General features: G+C 41.3%; 1 long non-coding RNA gene across 1 annotated transcript; it reads left to right on the top strand.

Moving 5' to 3' along the window:
- The first annotated feature begins 1,741 nt into the window (after positions 1-1,741).
- Positions 1,742-5,285, top strand: LOC112132009 (uncharacterized). Its single transcript, XR_002913823.1, has 3 exons — positions 1,742-1,863; positions 4,700-4,923; positions 5,244-5,285. It is a non-coding gene; the product is annotated as an uncharacterized LOC112132009 (long non-coding RNA).
- The last annotated feature ends 495 nt before the right edge of the window (positions 5,286-5,780 follow it).

Here is a 5,780-nt window from a genome sequence, read left to right as displayed (position 1 = left end):
CTAAAAGCTTCTTAATGCCTACTCTCAATTTTATACTTATCTTGTTACTATAGCAGGCAGTTTATGAATTGGCACCCGTGCATGGTACTTGCTTTGAGGAGCACTGGTCTAGATTGTCCCATGACTTCTACTCTTCCTTAAGTCTCATTGAGGTGTCCCTTGCCCTCAGTGATGGAAGCTTTCTTCCATCTCCCCAAGATTGGACCTGTTACTTCTCCAGTGCTTCCCTTGCACACTGTGCTTTCCCAGAACTTAGAGGTACTGTGTCTTTTTCACCTTCCTATTTTCATTGCTAACAAGACCTGACACACAACTGATTCTCAATAAGCACCAAAAGAATGCAGAATGCATTTATTTCAAGAAAGTAGAGAATTAAGGTGCATATTGTTCAACTCCGTAATTTCTAAACTTGGGTTGTGATCATTCTTGGCAATAATTAGACTCACCGCCTCTTTGGAAAAAATACTTTCTTGGCAGGAAAATGAAATTAATAAACAACAGTATATTTAGGCCCTGAAGAAGTCTTATTCATAGAACTTACCCAGAAAGTAGATTTTATTCATGAGCTTCAGGAAGGAAATTGAAGGCTTAATTTATATTTCTTTCTCAGAAGTAGATGTATAAATCTTTGGAAACTTTTTCTATCTTTGAAATATGTTGCCTTAGACAAGCCTTGATTCTGACGATTCACTGAACACTTACTAAGAACATAAATTGATGTAGACGACAGTTGATCCAAACACCAACAAGAGATAATAGAAATACCAGCGGCTGCCTCACCAAGGGAAAAGAAATGATCTTTAGAGATAACTTCTTTTTCCCTTATGGATAAAGGAGAAGTGTGAAAATATGTTTCTATCTTCTCCATGTAGTTTTGATACTACATCTTTGAGAGAAGAAATTGCTGATCGCCATTTAATAGAATAGGTCACTGAGTGGCCAAAGGAAGAGAAAACGCTGCTCATTTGAAAGGTTACCAATTTGGTTATCACTTTCCGGATGAGGGTCAGTATTTCATAATAATTCAGACCAGATAAATGTTGAAGACATGTCAATGAACTAAGCACAGAGCCCACTGTTCCTTAGCTTTGCTCTGAAAAGAGAAGCGATCTCTTCTTCACTGAAGGCTTTTATCTACCCCCGCCCCTCCACTGTTGTTAGCAGGGACATGGATCCAAGACTGGGAGGCATGAACCCCTCCCCATGCCCCAAACTTCCTGTCTGTAACTGGGAAATGGGGCTCAGGCTGTGCTTGTGATGCCAAACATATTGGGACAGACCAGGAAGTCTCCTACTATCAGTGGAAAATTATGCACAATCTAATCACACAGACCCAGTGGCACACACCTTCAGAACAAGAAACTCTCAGGGCTGTGGAGTAAGAGCCAGGCATATGGACCCCTCATGTGTACACTGTACATGACTTATGGATTGGGCTGACAGCTTTTCTTGCCCACGCATATAGCTATTTATTTCTATATGTGTATAGCTTGTTATGATTAACAAATTCAACATTTTATAAAGAACTTTTATATACATCTCATAATTTTTTGCCAATATGTTTTTTTCTCAACAGATAATGCAAGTACCATTGCTATCATGTATGGGTTTATGAATGCTGAGATTAAGAAGGAATCGTGAGTCTCTACAAGGTTGGAGACTGTGATGTGCCCTGCCTGGCTGGCTCTGGCTTCACACTCTGCATTGTGTGTGCAGGGAGCTTCTGGACACTCTGACGAGGATCTGGTTACCTCTGCACAACACAGAAGACAGGTTGATTAAGAAGGAAAGCTGAGGGGCTTCTTCAGGGAAAAATAATCTCAGTGTAGCATCCCTGTAAGCCTGTTTCTGTCTTACTTGAAGGTGAGTTAGGGACACATGGAAACCCTTATGTCCCCAAACATCCCCACATACGTTCTGAATGTTCCATGCTGCTGTAACTGGGAGAGCTCACCCTTCACTGTGGAGAATCCACAGTGGACTGGGCTCCAAATACCTGGTTTATAATGAAGCCATGTTAGTTTACTGCCACGTTGAAGTGACACATCTCCCGTGTTCTTTTCTTGAAGAAACACCTTGATTAGAAGAGAAGGCGTGAGGTTTAAGGAATCTGGGAAGGGAGGAGAGTCCCAGAACAGTGTGGGTTTTTGTGCCATTAATTTAGATTTTAGACATGATGGTTTTATGTCAACATGGAACAGAAGGGAGAAGTCAGGAACTCCCATCCAGCAGAACAGGATGGGGTGGATGGTGGTCTGCGATGGAGGCAGAGATTCAGCCAGGCGGGAGAGGCCCAATGTGTTAGTACAATTCCAAAACAGTCCTGTTTGAGGCAATGGCTGGCCCTGGAGCTCCAAGCTGGCCCTAACAGCAGCATAGAAGTAGAGGCATGAGGCTGTGTGCAAGTGGAGAGCACTGTGGGCTGCAAGTCAATGTTCAGGGTGTCTGCTTTGGAAAACAAGGATCACATCACTAGATAGGCTTTTGGGGACTGGACTCCAAATACCAGGAGAGGGGTGGACACAAGCCTTTATCATCATGGGATGAGAGCCAAAAGCCGAGGGAGGTCATGGATCTAAGTGATTACAGGAGGGACATGTGGCAACAGAGACTCCTTGGGGGCTAGCATGGGAACCCAGTACGTAGTACTGCAACATCAAGATTTAGGATGAAGATAAGAACTAAGTCTTGGGGCCATAATGATGGAAATGACAAGGCCATAGGCTGAGGCAATTTGAGTACAGCTAAATACTGCCCAGCCTGTAATTGAGTCTGTTTGCTATGATGGTATTGTTACTGTGCCTCAGGACAATTTACTAAGGAGGGCTTCAGACAGGGAAGTTGGTAGTGATGCCTTCAAAGAAAGGAAGTCCTCTGAACCTTCACCCAACCCGAAGGAAACATGGCCAGCTTTGGTCTAAGACATTCAGCCTCTTTAGCATAGCAAAATGAAGCTATTCTTGTGTCCCTCTAGTGCAAAAGTTGTACATTAAGTTGAGGAGCCATATCACAGCCACATATAAAAGGTTTCTTCACTGTGGCTGTTTTCCTCTGTGCATAACTGCTCTTTGAGAAGTATGGGAAGGTGGGAGCAGTGATATCATAGTAGGATTTAGGCATTTCTAGGTCTCTTAATTAAAATGTCACCAGCAGAACTTCCCTTATTACCTCCTCCACTGTGAAACTCACCATGCATAACAAGGACAGGAGAGTCTGCCGCAGTTTCTGGCACTGGAGAAAATGAAGTGAATAGGGAACACAGCAAGATAGACCTTGTTTTTTACCAGTGCTTGGAGTGGCCCCAAGGAGAAGGGAGGATCTTTTGGCCACCCTGTTCATCCTTACGACATTGGCATTGGTGGAATAAGAACAAAGAGGCAGAGATAGAAGAAGAGGCCTAACCAATTGTGTTTTCAAGATTGAGTCCCTAGAACACTGGGATTGAAACCTGACATGTCTAGGTCACTTCCATGGGTGATGGGTCCCTCCTGAGAGGTAGGGAGTATGATAAATATGTAGGATTAGCATTTTACTAGTACAGGAACCTTGCACTCTTATTCGACTGCTCTATCTCCAGAGCTGAGGCCAGATCCTGACATATGGGAGGTCTATAATAAATATTTGTTGCATTTATAAGTGAGTGGCCTTTTTCTCTTAAAGGCTGACAAGGACCTCTGAAGACACATTTACTTACTCAATAGCTTCCATTCAGCTTACCATTACCAGCAATGAGTAGTTTATACATTCACAATAGTCCCGATAAAACAGCATAGCCTAAGATCATTGTTTCTGGAGAGATTTTGAAAGACTCCAGTGAGAAGCACTGTCTTCATTGTAAGTAAGCAGATCTGTTGCGACACTTCCAAGGTGAAGATAGCCAGCTTCAAAACCTATGTCATACTTATATTTTCGATAGAAGGTGTGTCTGTATAATAGCACCTCAAGGAACATAAGAAAGTATTTTCATTCTATCATATGAAATATACGCTACATATTTATCATTGCTTTTTTGGGAGGAATTAATGAAATCTGTGACATGTACCCAACAAAAGTTGAGGGTGAATAGAGTCATTGCTGGTACCAGCCACAGGGTGCTCTGTTGCTGCTGGGTTTAGAGGGGGTTGCTTCAGTTTCTTGCTTTTTTTTAACCTGTTTTTGTGTCTTTTCTTCTCATTTTAAAGCTGTCTCTTCTCATTTTGTTTTTTTGCTTTTTTTTTTTTTTACATGCTATTTTCATTTTCGTTTATATTCAGCTCTGTTCTGGAATTCCCCGTGTTACTCCCCCCTCCAGTAAACCCCATGCAAAGCAATGGCACACAGGAGGCATTCTCAGCTTCACATTTGGAATGAGCCAGTCTAAGAGATCATCTTCTTATGAAGGGACAGAAAGGTTCTCCCTGAGGTTATGCCAACACAGAGATAGTTATCAACTAGTTCTTACCACTAGAATTGGAAATTATATCAGAGTAGTTTCTTGAAGCTGTGTCTAATATGTGTAGTCACTGAACAAAACTATTTGTTGACTACATGACTGGCTACTGAATGTATATACAAATAGGCATGGTAAATTTTACAACTTGACATAAACAAATGTAGACTACTTGTAGTCATGCCGTCTGAAAAGGGTTAGCAGCTTTTCAAAGATTCCATCAAATCTCAGGAAAGCAAAAGCCTCACATTCCTTTTTCTCTAACCCCAGGGACTTGCTTGGATTTCTCCAAATCCATCGTTTGTGTTGTGCCAGGCCATGACTATTTCTCTCTGTGATAAATACTTAATGCAAACGGCAAGCCATCCTGAGGGAGGCTGGCATCCGTACCTACTGAGAAGGCCAGCAAACAGTGTGTGAAGCACCGACGTCAAAGGCCATTAATGCAAATGAAAATTAACATTTTTCATCAAGGTCTAACAGTACACCAACAGGTGGGCCAACCACTGTGCTGCCTGTTTACAGAAACACTTTGCTCATCAGTCAGTACAATCCACTCAATACCAGTGTTCCTCAACATTTGCTTCTTAAGCCTTTTGAGAGCATTAAATTAGTTTCAATTAGTAAAGCTAATGTGTGCAGAAATATTGAACATTTTAATTTAATGGAAAACACCCTGCTGGGTAAGAAATATCATTTCTATCTGGAGCCCATTTTTGTAGCACAAGCTGCTGGCTGCATATCTTGAAAGGTTAACCACAGGTTCATTACAATCCAAAACACTGATGTTGACATTGTTCTGCATTTCTTACAGATCATTAAAAACCTTGATAGTCATTTCTTCAGTGATGAGGTTCATCTGGAAGTTAAGGATTTAATTTGTGGTTTTGAATTTTACCTTTTTCCTGTTAGAGCACAAAATAAAAACTATTGCATCATAAAAGTTCTCTATCATGTGAATAGTTTCCATACACATACAACAGTGAAATATTGCCAAGCAGCAATAATGAAACAGTCACCCTTTTCCTCATGATAGCCACATACATTCTCAGCTCTCCAATTCGTTGCCACCATTAGCTCTGTTTTATTCATTGTGCCTGAAGCCTGGCTTCCAATGGGAGGCCTTGTATAATGGAATGCCAGTAGACTTCTAGCTCCCTGTGATTTAGATGCCAGCTTTATTCTCCATAATAAAAGAAGAGAACTAGACACACATGAGAAAATACATTTTATCTACTGGCTGATGTTCCTATGTTAAATGTTAGAAGGACTTTGGTTTTCAGCCATCACTAAATTTCACAGAGTTGGTGACATAATTTCACACCTTCCTGTGGATCATAATAATGAGAGG

Source organism: Pongo abelii, chromosome 12, assembly GCF_028885655.2.
Source record: "Pongo abelii isolate AG06213 chromosome 12, NHGRI_mPonAbe1-v2.0_pri, whole genome shotgun sequence".
In the NCBI taxonomy this organism is placed as follows: domain Eukaryota; kingdom Metazoa; phylum Chordata; class Mammalia; order Primates; family Hominidae; genus Pongo; species Pongo abelii.
Note: the sequence above shows the minus strand (reverse complement) of the source record. Positions and strands in the feature narration are given on the sequence as shown.